The sequence below is a fragment of the Sander vitreus genome, chromosome 11 (assembly GCF_031162955.1).
Source record: "Sander vitreus isolate 19-12246 chromosome 11, sanVit1, whole genome shotgun sequence".
In the NCBI taxonomy this organism is placed as follows: Eukaryota; Metazoa; Chordata; class Actinopteri; order Perciformes; family Percidae; genus Sander; species Sander vitreus.
The window spans coordinates 13,222,213-13,239,096 of NC_135865.1; positions in this window are offsets into that span (position 1 = coordinate 13,222,213).

Below are 16,884 nucleotides of genomic sequence, written 5' to 3' on the forward strand. Positions count from 1 at the left end.
GGAGCTGGAGGAAGGACAGAGGGACGTGGCTTTAAAAGAACGCAGGGAGGGACATAGAGAACGAGAGTTGATGAGGGATGAGGAAGGGAGAAAGTCCACAGATGAAGAGGGAAGAGGTCAGGGGAGGGTAAGTGGGATGACAGGAAGATTTAGTTGAGTGGAAGGAGAGGATGTAAACCCAACAGGAAGGTGTAATGCAAGTGAGAGAGAAGACAAAGTTAGGAGGGGAAATGATTGGAATAGGAATAATTGGTTATGGAGATAAGTAATCAGAAAAACTTCACTGTTTCTCCCCTACTCCTTTATTCATTATGCAGTCTAAACACAATCTCCAAGTTCCATTCATACAGTATGTTTTCATTACATTACATTATATTAATTTGGCAAATGCCTTTGCCCAAAGCAACTTCATAAAATGCATTCAGCCTCCATAGGACCAAGCGCCAAGACTGCTCAGTGCTTCAGTAGAAGTGCTTTCAGTAGAGTTTTATTTTATTTTCTAAGAAATGAGGCTGTAACTCTGCTGCCCTATGAGGCCTGTACAAAGAAGAACCTTAATCAAAATAAGCACTATAGGGTCTTTGGTAGACATCTTCACAAATCGTAGAGTAATAGTATGGTGATAGCGATGGACAGGTCACTGTTTTGTTCCTTCCCTTAAATAAACATATATTCAGTCTTAACGTGTTTGCAAGGCAAGCAGTAAGGCATGCCTTCACCTGATTGTCAAATGATGAAATGATAAGAATATCTGGGCATCATCAGCATAGCAGTGGTAGGAGAAGCCATGCAAGAGTATAATGGAATAAGTGTCCTTGTATAGAGGGAGAAGATGAGGGGGCCCAGACTGCATGTTTCAGACACTGATGCTTTCTATGTCACCTGATAGGAGCACCCATCAGAGCATTAGACACACAACCCTTCAAGAGTGGAGAGGAGGATCATGTGGTTAACATGTCATCAACGCAGCAGACAGAACCAGAGTATAAGGAGAATGAGTTTGCTCTAGTAGTGTGGCAGCACCACTGTCACCACATAAAGGTTTAACTTAGGTAGGTGGCATGCCTTGAATCCAGACTGTTGAGGCTCTAGAAGGTTTCCCACTTCCCTAAATTATTCTACCAGCAATCCAATCCAAATAAAACAATCAATTAAGCCTTTAGCCACCACACCTCTCGTCTACCAACCTCTCGTCTACCATCAGCAACCCTCCAGCTGCTGGTACTAATGCCAACACCACCTGCATCAAGAACCCAAAATCAGAGTGATGATGTTCAGGAGAACCATGTGGCTTACACTTACATCCAATCTTTGTACAATCAAAGATTTAGCATTGATGCTCTATGTCTGTAAATGTATCTGTGCTGATTTGAATGTCATGGTCAAAGACCATCCAATGGATAACAATCCCACAAAGCCTCCGGATAGAATATTTTAACATCTGTTGCCATCAACATGTTATTATGGGGAGAAAACACATCTGCCGTGGTTTCCTTTGAAGTAACATTAGAGTTTTGTTCTGTTTGCAACTCTTGATGCCCTGTCTGCAACTGAAAAAGATACTGCAAAGCTCAATGGGATCTACTTGGCTAAATGAAGATTCATGCATAAATAGTGCAATAGGACTAATGTAATATCAATCCAGCACTTTCAGAACTATGGTTCTTTTGCTAATTCAGCAATAGAACTAAAACAAAATCTTTCCACAGCACACACAAGGTATTTATAGAAATCTACATCAGATTCACTTTCCCATGAGACAACTAATTAGCAGAGTGGAACAGCTACTATTGAGGAAGGAAATTGGGACATTGGAACAATTTGATTGAACAAACATCAGCGTTAATCGAGATTGTTATCAAAAGGAAGTGATACTGGCTACTCCCAATAAAACTATAAGACCACAATAGCCACAGTGTCTAATGCGAGAGCAGGTTTTGGTACTTTTTTTTAACCTCAGTCTTTTTTCAGGAGCACATTGTTACACAATAAATCAAAGAAATGCGTCCACATCTGTACAATACAAAAAATGGCTGTGTGCTCATCCATTGTAATTTATAGATTCATGTTACAGAATAACTGAACAGTTTCCATTATTGTCAAGCCTTCAGCAATATGATCCTTTTTAGCAATCATTCAATCTTAAGACCCCGAGTTCATCTGGTTGTGTAAATTCATTTGAACTGTAAGGCATCACAGTCTGTTGTGAGCAGGGATGATGAATGCATTCATGGAGATTTTGTGTACTGTCCATATCTGTATGTGGCTATGTGTACTGCATATCTAGAGTATGTGTTGCTATGTGTTACTATGTGTTGCTATATGTATTGGTTGTGAAAACAAATATCCCTCTGGGACAAAACATCTAAACCTAATCTAAGTAAGATAACATTTATTTTGCAACTATGAAAAAAGTGTTCAGTATCAATTAAGCAACATAAAAATCCGTCACTTGACTTGTTTCACGCTTTGCAGAAAACCTGTTCATTTATACGAGTCTGGGTGGAGCTGTGGGGAAAATCTGCCATAGATGATTTTCTGTCATTTTGAACAAATTTTCACATCCTCATTCATTAATCAGACACATGCTTGCAAAGCTCATGTGCAACTATCAATTACAACATTTCAGCTTGAGGAAGTGTGAAGAAATAAAAGACTAACTGAGAGGTAAAGAAAGAGAGGGGCTGTCAAGCGAAAAAAGTGACATAAACAGAAGCACAAAAGAGACATGGCAGAATGAGAGGAATCAAAAAGAGAAGGGAAATAGAAAAAAAAAGAGGAACAAAGAAACAGAGTTGATACCGGTGAAAAAGAGAGCAATAACGAAAGAATAGAGATAAAGGAAGAAAGTGAAAAAAGAAAGAGGGCGAGAAAGAGCTAAAGAGAGAGATGGATGGCTATGAAGACTGGTACTGATCAGTAGCTCTTTCTGTGATGCGGCTTCCAGCTTCCAGCCCACCGATTGGTCAGCTGCCTAACTCGGAACATGCGTTCCCACAATCCCTCATCACCACTTCAATCCCACCACACTGGTTCACCACTCTGTGGCTCAAAACAGTGCCTGCTGGCATGGGCAACATATCAATAAATTCATTACACATTTGTACTTAAATATTTATACTGCAGCAGTGTGTTTTGCACAGAGATGGTATTTATAGTGTGTGTGTGTGTGTGTGTGTGTGTGTGTGTGTGTGTGTGTGTGTGTGTGTGTGTGTGTGTGTGTGTGTCTATGTGTACTCATATTTATAGCACGGTGTCACATCGTAGCTCTGTTCTGCGGTGAGACAGCTGTCTGGGGTGGGGGTGGGGGGCGTTGGCCTATGGGCAGGGTGGAGGGGGGGTTTATGCAGAGCAACAGAGAACAAGTGGAAAAATTGGGGGACAGGCATTTAACAGAGACGTAGATGAAGGAAGAGGAAATCCAGTTGATGCACTGAGAGAAAGATGAGAAACAAATGGTAAAGAACAGAAAGAGGTGGCACACAGTAAGTAAATGGGAAAGCAAGAATTAGTGACAGATTTCAATGAAAAATTAAACAAAACAAAAAAATTGCTGAAAACAATCAATATTGCTGCTACTACAAAACAGTGGAAACTGGGGAAAAAAAAAAAAAAATTAAATATTCTTTTATTGGCACCCCCACTCCCACCCAAAGACTCACTTGTGCAAAGAGAGAGAAATATTTATTCTGTGGAAAACAGAAACTAGGGAAATTACATGGTGTTTTATTGTTCAGCTGTTTATTGAATGAAGACATTCCCATTCAGAGGCCCTTTTAGATACTTCACTATTGTTCGTACAGTTACAATGGTTTTCATAAAGTCCATTCAAAACAGTAGCAGGAGACTACGTGCCATCTAGAACATGGCAGCGAGGGTGAAAAGGTCACAGAGGCATTAGCAAGGCAAGAGCTCAAAAATAATTTATGATAAATAACTGTTTTTGCTGTTAACATAACCAACAAGAAAATAAATAATAATTTGTAGTAGCAGATCCTTCTGTGGCCACAAGTGCCCTGACAGTTGTCGTTATCCATGCTAGCTGAAAGTGGATGATCCTATAGTGATGATCAATATATCAATCCATCTCTTTCCCTTGTTAAGAAAATAAAAACTTTCATCGGACTCCAGATTTCCTTTTCTGCCCAGGACTTAACTGTTCCTTTGGGAAACAGTATAGAAAAGAAAATTCCAGCCTAATTATAATCTAGAACTACGGGTCATAAAAGATCTCCACCTTTCTTCCAGGTTTTATCCACAGTTTAGATTCTTCACAGTGGGGGCTGATACTTGATCCAACGTGGAGGTCTGGCTATCAAATCTTAGTGCTTTTTAAGCACTGACTAAACTATGTGAGTACAGAGTAGCAAACAGTATAAAAAGCTGCAACTGATTTTTAAAACATTTTAGCTAATTATAAATCTAGTCCTACAGCTCTAAAAGTCTGAAACCACTTAGGGATGGGGCAGTGATTAGGTCAAAAAGGTAACACCCTTTCTTTGAAGGTGGTAGAAATGTGGGTAACACTTTACTTGAAGGTATCTACATAAGAGTGACATGACACTGTCATGAACACGTGACTCTGTCATGACACATGACACTGTCATGACACATGAACCCTAACCCTAACTCTAACCCTAACCATAACTTGTCATGACAAAAACCGAATGACACTTACTAAAAGAAGCGTTATGTCATAAACGTTTATAACTTGTTTATAAACGTTTATGACACATTCATGACAGTGTCATTTCACTCGTATGTAGATACCTTCAAGTAAAGTGTAACCAAAATGTGTTCAGCATTGAGGTATGTAGGATTTGTGCATTAACATTGTTTGGTATTTTAAAAGGCCTCTGGGGGTAAAGATAAGATGAGAACCTTGATGGTATTCCCAACTTCCATGAAAAACATGGATGAGAAACGTCTTGACCAAGGGTTACACATGTTGTTTTGCCTCCTACCTGGTGGCACAATTTTGATTCTTTATGACATGGGACGCAACTTAAACTTGACAACAACAGACTATACATTTCTACACGTAACAGATTAGTTGTATTACATGGTCAGAATGAATGTAATTCACTACGAGAAGGTCTATTAAGTTAAAAGGATACAACTTGAATGTGAAAGTTGCCTGATACTAGCAAAGCTCATTATGCAGAGCTAACATATGGAAGCTGTAACATACAATTTTTCATCCTGACTTGTTGCTATACTAACCCAGGACACTTTCTTAAAGGATGTCTCTACTAAAGGTGTCACTTTAACCAAACTCTTCATCTGTGTTACAGAGGAAGCTGTAGCTGACTTATGAAGGAATTTACTGATGGAAGATTTTTGGGGTTAGCTGGATGTATTGACTTGTTAACTGCGTATATGCATGTTTACTCAGTCAGCCACTAGTAAAGCAGTGGAACATACATGTGTGTAGAGGTGCTGAAAATATCTGATGGATTTCCTTTATATATGAATGTGTATTTGTGGGATACAGATGGCAGTGCTATCCTCTGATTTGCCTAATCCAATGGGCTTTAGCAAGGACACGTCATGCCCTTTAAATGTTTAAACCAGGTCACTCATCATCTTCTGTCTCAGTGTGCATGTGCATTCATAAATTAATGTGTGAAATGCGTGTGTTGATGTCGGTGTAGAGTTCATAAATGTCCCACTCCTCCTGCTTCTGTTCAAAAACACGGCTGTGTCGCACACACACACACACACACACACAGAGGGCTCCCTGAAAATAACACCCAAGTCAACAACGTCTTCATTTGACTTCATTCACGATCAGCAGCCTCATTTTACCTTACCATAATTATACCTCAACCAGCCTCCATTCCCCAGCGACAACATCTGCACTCCAGTTTCATCAAGCGGCTGAGCGTGAGATTACATTGTCAATGAATAAAATATCCATATTGGAAATATTTAACATATCAATATCATATTAGAAGGTTATCCTGCTGACACATGGGGATTATAATAATATAGATTCTCTAGTGTTTTAATGTTACTTTAAATAGTAAGCAAAATTGAGTTTTATTGCAGCATAAATATAGCATAGTTCTAAGAAACCTTGGGAACCCTACTTTTGGTCAAATGTTTGCCTGATCAGACAAAGTACAGTCACATAATGTGCACAGCCAAACACGCCAGTGGCCTAAAAGGGAGAAATAAATTAGCATAGCTGCTGCAGTGAACCGAAAAGCCTCCTAGTTCATGGTCAGTAACTTGAACTTTTAACATTTCCCAGTTTTAATTCAAAAAGAAACATGCACAAACAATAATTTAGATCCATTTTGTCATGTTTTGAATTACAATATTGTAAGTACAACTCCTCCTTACAAATTTCCAAGGTTGCACATCAATCATACACCTTAACTGAAAAGAAGAGTAAATAATTGTTTATTTGAAATGTTAATTTTCAAACTTATGCTCTCATAAGTTTGAAAGAAAAGTTGGCCCGTGTTACTGATGAAATTGAGCCTGCAGTAGTCACAAACCTTGCAATACAATACATAATGCATATAATTTAGTGTGTGTAGTTTCATGTAATACGCATTTAAGATTTGTGAATGCATACACTTTTGGCTCAGGTTAGCACACTGACCTGGATGAGAGGGCAGCAGTTTTTAGATGTGTGAGAGAGAAACACAGTGAGATGATGTGAGAGTAAGAGAGGTTAAAAGAGAGACAGAAACAGGGAGACAGCGACGGACAGACCGAGAAATTAGGGGCTCCACTGACCAGAAACTGCTCTGACTCAGACAAAGTCAACATCTTTGCTGACATCACTGACCATCAGCTCCATCATTTCAACTTTAAATGCTTTGATGGCCCAAACAACCTTCATTTGTCTGAACCCACAAGGGTTTTACTACTGCCAGTGAGACAGGGGTAGCCCTGTAGCCCTGTAAAAAAAAATGCCATGGCAGGTTTATGCTACATCCAAACACATTAAAGGTTTTTAAGTCAAATAACTTCACTGCAATGCAAAATTCTAGCTTCAGGATGTTAATATTGGCCAACGTAAGTTATGAGTTTGGTATCTCTAAAAGATGTGGAAAAAAATGCCAAATTTCTTCTTTTTTTTGCAGTGACTGCCTACTTGTTAAATGTATTCTGAATAAGAGGACTTCAGTGTGAGATGAGAGAGGTAGACAACTGACCACAGGCGTCCTGAAGGCACCAGTCAAATATACACCGACTTAATTACAACACTTCTGAAAACCCTTAACAAGGCTAACAATGTGATCCATGATAGGTTTTATATATAATATAACACCAAATGGGGATATGTCAGGATGCATGGGTTTATGGCTGTACACATACATGTTCAGCAGCTGGTATGCAAGGTTAGGGAGGCATGTGAGGTAATAATAAATGAATGACATTTTGATGGCAAGTCATTTTGATTTATAAATGCTGAGAATTTGGTAATATTTGATGAAGAGTCAATATAGACTGTTACATTAAAATTTAAGGGAAATATGTTAACATGAAACAGTTAAACCCATGGAGATTGATCTCTCAGTAACACCTATACTTAAGTGTTAAATCTGTTAATTAGACTTTAATGATATTCCCTCTTTAATTCCAACACATGTGATACAAGAATAAAGAAGAAGGGTAAGAGGGAGTTGAGGGTTTAAGGTTGTGGTTGTCTGCATGGGGGGGACAGGCAGGCCAGGGGAAAAAGGGTGGTGGGGGGTTAGGGTTTCAAACCAGCAGCTTCTAATCCTGACACGCTGCCTCTGCCAATTATAAGGGCTTTAAACACAACCGGTGGGAGGAAAAAACATGACCAGGGAGACCAGACTAGCGCCGGGGCGTATTTAGCAACATACAGGCAGACTGTAATTACATATATGGCCAACAGAGAGATTTAATGACTTTTTCCTCCTTCTACTGATTGACAAGGCCGAAGGGTGGGGGGGGGGACGCATTAGCGTCAGTGTTTCATTTTAGCAGAAAAAGACAGCAGAACATTTCTGGATCTTTGACATAATGCATTTACTGTAATATGTGATCAATAAATCTGCAAGAGAGGATTACAAAAATGTACAGTGCAGTGTGCAGATATTTGGAGACTAATTGTTGGGTTGTTTTTGTTGTGGCTCTGTATTCTAGCACATTAGACTTGAAACGAAACAAAGATAAACAATTTCATGGCTTGAGCATGAAAGTTTATTCTTGATCTTGGGAACAACATGTGTGATCTTAACTTAAAGGTCAACTTAGTAGCTTTGTTCTGAGCTTTCAACTGCATCTCCCTTTCTTCATCATCTGTGCAAGCTCATCAGGGAATTGAGCTGGGTCAGGTGTCAGCATGACCATTGAACATTGATAACGTGATAGCAAATGGTGATGGCTAGATATTAACCCTTGCCTTGATTCAAAGATGATAGTAGTATTCACACATAATTACTGATGAAGATGTGGTTGAAAGATATATATATATATATATATATATATATATATATATATAATGTCAATAATGTCAACTCAAAAGTTGAATGTATATATATATATATACATTATTTGACAGTTGACATAATTATTTACAATCTTCAGACATCAGCACAAACCTGGTTTCTTCCCTGGTGATGCTCTGCCGGTCTATACAGGTTCAACATCTTAGTTTAGCATGATAACATTTGCTACTTAGCACTAAACACACGGTACAGCTGAGGCTAATGGAATTTCAGGAATTTAGTCCTAAACTAAACTAGTGAACAAATCAAAAAAAGAAATCTTGATGATTGATGTAGATGAAAAGTCAAAGGATCACCAAAGTCAGAGGGCAATGTGAATGCCGTTGCCACATTTCATGGCAATTCATCCAGTATATAGTAGTAGTTGAGACCTTTCCTTTAAAACCACAAATGTGTACCTCATGGAAATGAGATGATACATGAAACATCTCATGACATGAAATGTCAGGGGATACATTGTTTGTGAACCATATTGGCTGTACAAACTTTGTGCCAACCCATCTAATGTTGAGAAAGTTCACAGGACAAGGGGAACTTTGACCCGCTAGATGACACTGAATATATCTACCAAATTACATGTCAATCTTCTAAAACATGATAATGTGAACCTCATGGTAGATGAAAAATAAGAGGATCACCAAAGTCAGAAGGCTTTATCTTCTGGGGACCACGAATGTTTGTATAAAATGTTATGGCAATCCATCCAATAGTTGGATATTTTATTTTATATATATTTTAATCTGGACCAAAGTGGTGGACTAGCCTGCTGACAGACTAGCATTTCACTCCCATATCAAATGACAAGTAAGAATATTGTATACTACAAACTAAATTGAAAATGAAAACTAATGCTACTTGTAACTGTAAATTATGAAATTGCTGAAGATGTAAGAGTAAATATGTCTATATGTATGTATGTATGTATGTATGTATGTATGTATGTATGTATGTCTCTGTTTCCCATCCAGTTAACCAACCGCCTGCCATGTTTGTTTAGATTAGGAAACAGACGGGGGAAACAGCATACCATTTCTTATTGTACAGTAAATGGTTAGTGATGTCTTCAGTGAAATTTCTACAGCATATCAACTGTTTCTCAGAGGTATGTCACAAAAAAAGCTGATTCTTCATTTAATACAACAATTTACCAAAGTCCCAAAATACCTAAATTCAGCCAATACCTAAATAATACCTAAAAAAAAAAGTAAATTGAATGTGTGCTTATTTTTTCTGGTGAAAATGACAACCGAAATCTACTTCTTCTGTTGTCATCATCTATTTGAGACCCACAGAAACATGATGTTTTCATATGTTGTTTGTAGATAGCGTGCTGCTCTTGTTTACGCCCTTGTGATCATCTTACATCATTACAACCACAGCAACATAATAATAGCGTGCACTGCAGACACACACAAACACACACAAACACACACAAACAGACATCCACACACACACCTCATCCCATCCTTTCATCGCAAACCACATTCACACTTCCCGTAAAACCCTGGCTTCTTAAATCGAAACCCAAGATGGGTCGCAGCCACATTTCCGGTGGGTTGCCACATGATAAAGAGCCCTCATATTGTTTAATGAGGCTGCATCCCATGCTATATTTCTCCTTTTGGCTTTAAAGACAGAGGATGTGAAAGAAACGTCCCCTTCTCTTGGTGATAGATCTCCACCACCCCCCCCCCCCCCCCCCCACACCCCGCCCCCCCGTCCTCTATTCATCAAAAGTCTCCATCTTTAATTTTCTTCTTTCGTATGTCTGTAATCTGTCTCTATCAATATATAACCACAACCTGTTACCATGGAGATGACTGCATCATTGTTCATCACAGATGGTAGGGTGTTACTGTACTATACACAGTATCATTACTGTACACGGCACGGCACTGCAGTTGTTCGGGGGTTTAGTTCGTCAACAGACATTTTTTGATGAACGAACAGGAATAATATCTCAGCTGCTAACTGTACTCAAAGAAGCGTGGTTTCTGAATCACTCGTGGAACGTGACTAAAGCCATGACACGTCCCACATATGTAGATGAAACAGATTTTGGACAGCAACCCAGGTAACAATTTTTGGTTCCCAGAACGTTCTGGGAATGTTTGTTTTTGGTTGCGGGAACGTTCCCTGAAGGTTAGCTTTTGGTTCCCATGGAAAGTTTTCCTGGCGTTTAGGGAACGTTAGTTTTCGGTTACATCGACCGTTCTCAGAACGTTCCCAGAACGTTCGCCTAACGTTGCAACCTTTAGAGAACGTTCCCCTACCGTTGTAACCTTTAGAGAACATTCCCCTAACGTTCCCCTACCATTGCAATTTATATTGACTGTATTGTTAGTCAAACTAAATTAAGTACTGCATCCCCATATTCAAATGTTTGACTGTTACAGCTTATTGTATATAATATATATATTATATATATATATATATATATATATATATATATTGATATTTTATATATTTGTATATGTTAAATATTTACATTAGTCTGGGAACATGGAAATAAATGATCTTAATTACAAAGAAGGGAAGTTGTAAGGAAACAAATGCATCTGTGTTTAGGATTTATTTCAAAGCTTTAGTGCGTAACTTTTTGATATTAAAGAATGTCTGCTACATTCAAGCCATTGCCAAATGAGTTGATACAAAGCTAATTAAGACTATAAGCTCCACACAACTCTCTCTTCATTTCTCAGTATGGCTATGTTCAGAAGACTGTGTCGTCCAGTGACTTTCCTCCCAGTGAAACTCGAGTGAAGATAAATGAAGCTCAGCGCAAATTCTTTCAGGAAGACTTCTAAATTACTTCAATCAGCTCTATCTCTCCCTTAACTTTTAGCTGTTACGTGGCCCTTTCTGGTTGGTTCACTCTTAAGTAAACCAACCAGTATGGGCCACGAAATTCATGATCCGATCACAGCATGACATCCTGCTTTAAATGTCTTCTCTCCTTGCTATCAGCTGTCTTTTCAGGCAAGTGTGCAACCCTCCTCCTCCCCTTCCACCTCCGGGCATTGTTAATCACGACAATCTGAGTCCCTTTCCGGCAGACAGGTCCTTCTTTCGGTCTCCGGGTTCCCTCTCCACCATCACCAGTGTCTAAGCTCCATCGGGGGGAATATCTGGCTTCTATACCCCTTTAAAATATTTTTAATGATGGAGTCTAAAGACTCTGTACATTTCATATTATGCTTATGTACAATAAATCTTTGCATATCTGCATCGAAGTCTCTCCTGATTGAATGACCTCTTCTGAAGGGTCCATTGTGTTTTTTTAATCCTCCGTGTCCTCCTTGCATACTAAGGCTGCGTCTCATTTCTCTATTTACCCTACCCCTTAGCCCTTGGCCTTTGGTTTGCGCTTCCGTGAGAGTAAGTGCTGTCCCAATACTCATTTTGGTCGAGGGGTAGGGCTAGGGGGAAGGGCTATATACCCCTTGACGCCAAGTAAGAACGCAAGCTTACTTGGAACAGCAAGGGCTATCCTGATTCATTGCGCAACAGGAAACATGGCTGCCAGGTCGACCAGAGAGATCCATAAATGTAAGTATTTTCGGCTTAAAGAATTGATGTAAAAATTACAACGATCTTGTTTTGTGCTCTACACAGTCCTGTACATATATATATTTGCAACCATATTTGTAATTGAAACGTTTTTTAAAAATCGCTAGCTTGCTATGCTAACGCTAACGCTAAAGTTAACGTTAACGTTAGCTACATTGCTTATTTACACAACAGTCCCGCATTTCTCTGCCTTGAATAGACTCCATGCATGTCTACAGTGTTAACTAAACTCCATTAGCAATCCGAATTTCGTTTGATATCAGTGTATAACACTACCGTCCTGTATCACACAGGGATGCCGGAGGAAACCCAGCAGCTGATCCACTTTCTGAAAACGAGCAGAAGTTTCTGCGTTCGTGTTGTAGCCATTCATTATTGTATTGGTACTGTATTATTGTAAACATGTGTAATTCATTCCTGTTCATGCACCTGTACATTGTTGTTGGTTATGATAGAGGACACTAATGAAGGAAATGGGGTATGATGGGAAAGGTTACTGGCCAACAGGCATCAGACTGGGGTCTGGAATTTCAGAATAGCTGTAGTTTTTTGTTTGTTTGTGGTCTAGTCTTTTTTGAGTTTTATACATTTGAGTGCCTTCTTTATATGTGTGTGACATGTAAGTTATGGTTCTAATAGTTGATAATGGTTCTGTAATATAACATATTTTTATATAATGTTTTTGCCTGTAGTGTTTACTTTATTGGGCAATAAAGACAGCTTTTTGTTAACAAAGAAAGTGTTTCTGAACATCAATGACATTCAAAACAGTGATAACTGAAACAGATATACAACACACCATGCAGTGTGTATACAAATATGTATTGCAAACAGACCTAAGTATGTATGATGATGTAACCAAGGGGTGTCCCATTTCATAGGGGTATGTTTTCACCCCTACCCCTTACCCCTCGTTTTTCTAGGGCCAAGGGCTAAGGGGTAGGGGTAATAGAGAAATGGGATTCAGCCTAACAACTGCGTGGAGGAGGGGTGGGGGCGAGTGCACGATCACGGAAGGCTGTATCATGTGGACGCACAGAGAGTGTTGTTGTCATTCCTTAGAATTCCTCATGGGGGAGACAGAAACTACGCACTATAGCTTTAAATATCTGACGGCGACATTTTTGAGTAAGGGACTGTTTGTTATTTAATTAAGGGGCCACTGGAGGAGTTTTGGGACCTTTAGTCAAAATCGACCTGACCCTCCCTTCACAATATTAAATTTTGGATGACCCTCCAAAATGATTGGGAGAAAAGGGATGACCCTCCCCAACAACTTATTGTACTGGTTTGTGCTTGGCAAAGATATGCAGTTTCCCATTGTTACTCTACAGCCATGATGACGTACATAACTAAACCTCTGCATTCTGATATGACGCATCACAGTCCTCTGTTATAGTGTGGTGGCCATTTCAGTAGATTTACTCTCTAACATTGTTGTGGAAACACAATAAGCATGGAAACTAAATGCACACTTAATGCATTACTGCATTACTTCAAATACTAAGTTACTCATCTAGTGAACTAGTATTCACATGAAATAAAACAATAAAACATTGAGACCATTCAGCAAAGCACATTGGGTAATTCAACACTGGTTGCTATGGACTCGTCACTAGGCTTCCTCAGTCATTGTATATTTTAGCATAGGTAAGCTTGCCGAAGCTGAACATTATCCAAAACTCAATTTCTCAGATGAGCATCAATTTGGGAGCTTGCATGTTACCACTCCTTCCTTCTCAAATTCCTTGAATAGGCTGCACATTTTCACAAATAATCACAAATAATCACAAATAAAATAAATAAATCACCGGGACCGAAAGGATATACCTCCCGTCTCATGCCCTCTCAGCTGCCAGCTGGTGCTGCTGTCTGTGGCCCGAGTTTCGGCTTTTCAAAATAAAAGCTTGCATCTGGTCAGCTATGTTTTTGCAGGGTTTTTGGGATGTTTTTGAACTAAGCAGTACGGCAATCATGCTAATGAATAAAATTATTTTTTCAGCAGATGTCTTAGTTACAACACGATTGAGCTAGCAAAGCAGTTTTGTGTTTATGTGCAAGCGGGATTTATTCAATTTGGGTAATCCCATAAAGCTACAGGTCTGGCTGACTAAACAGGGAGGGACCCATCTGCTAACAATAGGGGCCGAGACTGAGAGAGCTACATGGAGCTACATGGATAAATATGCACCAAACAAGCCACTTTGAAATGTTGCTGTTCTCATGAATACAACAGTTGGGTGACCCTTCACGGTAGACTAAAAAAAAGGACCCTCCCCTCAACAAAGAATAAAAAGACATGACCCTCCCCTATTTTCCTCCGGTGGTCCATTCCATAAATACCGAAAGGTCCCTAATAAACAGGAAAAGGGAACCGAACAATTTTTCACATGGCAATACATCTCAGCAGGGGCGTCGGACTGGGGGGGGAAAGGGGACTGAGTACCCAGAACAATGCTAGAATGAATAGCTCATAGAAAATGCTTTTCTACAGGGCCCAGAATTTTGTAGTACGCCCCTGCATTTCAGCATATAGAAATCCTTACTGCACCTGTCAGCACACAGTTGAGTCTAAAGTCCCTTTTTTCTTTACAAATAGATATTTGTATGACCAAAATCATCAATTTACTTAACAGGAATATGCCCAGGCCAGAAAACATTATGCCATGAAGGTCTTTGTTTGATGAAGTCAAAGATTCAAAGGCATCTTGAAGGGTAAGTAAAATGGAATATCATGTGTTTGTGATAAATTAGGTTGAAATCACATCCTTTGTTTTACTGTATTATATCCTATAACAATTTACTAAATATTTATTAAGTTCTCCTGCCAATAACAGTCTAACCAGTACTGGACTTACTCGTCACTCTGAGATTTAAAAAGCTTTTTAAAGCTGGCCCCTCAATTCCAAGCCCCCCCTGAAATACCCACCAGTGCAGCACTTAAGAGGTGGACAAAGCTTTACTTTAAAAAATGTCAATATTCATGCAGAGTATTTATTGACCGGTATGCGTTTAATAAATCTTTCATGCATTTCATAAAGATGTGACAGAACTCACATCATACAATTTCATTATGTTGGATAGACTAAACATAGTGGCTTCAGGGATATTACTTAAGTCCTGGTTTTTAAAATTGAAAATAGCAGGTGAAAACTTAATGTTGAATTAATCTAAAAGATTATGTAAAAGTCTGCAAGCGTTGTACCTTTCTACACTTACGTAAACTATTAATGCTTATATTTTTCTCACTATCGCCTACTATTTTGCTATCACTCAAACAGATCTGTAAACTGGATACCAGGGCAGTGTCCCTATATGCACATGCTCACACACACACACACACACACACACACACACACACACACACACACACACACACACACACACACACACACACACACACACACACACACACACACACACACACACACACACACACACACACACACACACACACACACACACACACACACACACTTACATATTGCTTCCAGCAGATGTTTCGTCCACCGCTGCCTTCCCAGAAACCCACAAGTGAGCGTATTTTCCCGCCGCAGGGTCGGGGAGCAAAACCACTGAAGAAGACCGCTGCACCCCAACATAAAACAAAACACCAGAGGGAAAAAAATGTACAGAAAACCTTTCAAAAAGGAAAGGAAGGGAAAAAAGCAAAGGATTTTCTAATCCATCCTTTATTGAGGTGGCTGGTTTTCGGCAGTGCAACCTTTTTTATGTGTGAGAAGCCTGGCCTGTAATTTGGGTAGCCACTGCGACCAGAGGGACTTGTAATAAAACGAGACTCTATTCTGGGATGCTCTGTAATAATGGACGCCACCATCCAATCCTCTTGTTAGAGATGGAGGGATGGATGGAGGAATGGAGATGGATGGACAGAGGATGGATGGATGGCATCACATATGGACAGGCTGAAAGACCGATGGACAGTGGATGGACATGAGCGCTTTATGAGGAATGAAATTGGACCAACAGAGGAATAGGTCAAACAAAAAGCAAAAACTTGAGCTAATAGCCAGATAGAGTATTGATAAAAAGATTAAATGGATGGACAGATGAATAGACAACTGGATAGTTGGCTCAGCGGATAAACTGATGAAATCAGTCACTCAAGCTCACACTAGCTAACTCATTCCCTCTCAGGCTACCTCTCAAACACACCAACCTACCTGTTGCGATCCATACTTGGCAGGACTTCTGAGTGACCATTTGTCACTGTTACAAGTCCTTGTGGTTGCCTTTTTGCATTCAGACACCTCTCTATAATCTCCACGCCATGTTAACAGTCACCCATTATGCCAAGGCCATAATTAGGAAATCACATTGGCATATACATCCTTTCATTAGAAGTGTCTATTGCTATTGCATTGTAATTACATTTTAGTAGGTTGTTATTACACCATTTAGAAGCTGTCCGTCTTACCTCAATCTCCTCCTTAATTGGTCATTTTGGTCTGTCCCGCCCCCCGGGTCCGCCCACCTCTTTGACGGAACATTCCAGTGGTCTAAGCATTTTAAGCTGGAGAGTATTACAACTGAGTCTAATATGCCACAGAATGAAAGAAATGAAGAAGGAGAAAAAAAAGTGGGCAGAGAGAATTTGGTGAAAGACAGAACTTGGGAAGAGGGGTAAAGAAAAAAGGGCTCAAGAAGAAATGAAAGAGGGAGAAAAGGGTGAAAAACACAGTTTTCTTGTTGCATGACAGATTCCCTCCCAGTCAACCAAGGCTTGTCCTTTAATACCCAGAAGCCTTCATGTGGCTTCTCAACGATTGCACATGGGGCAAAGCTGACCACATCG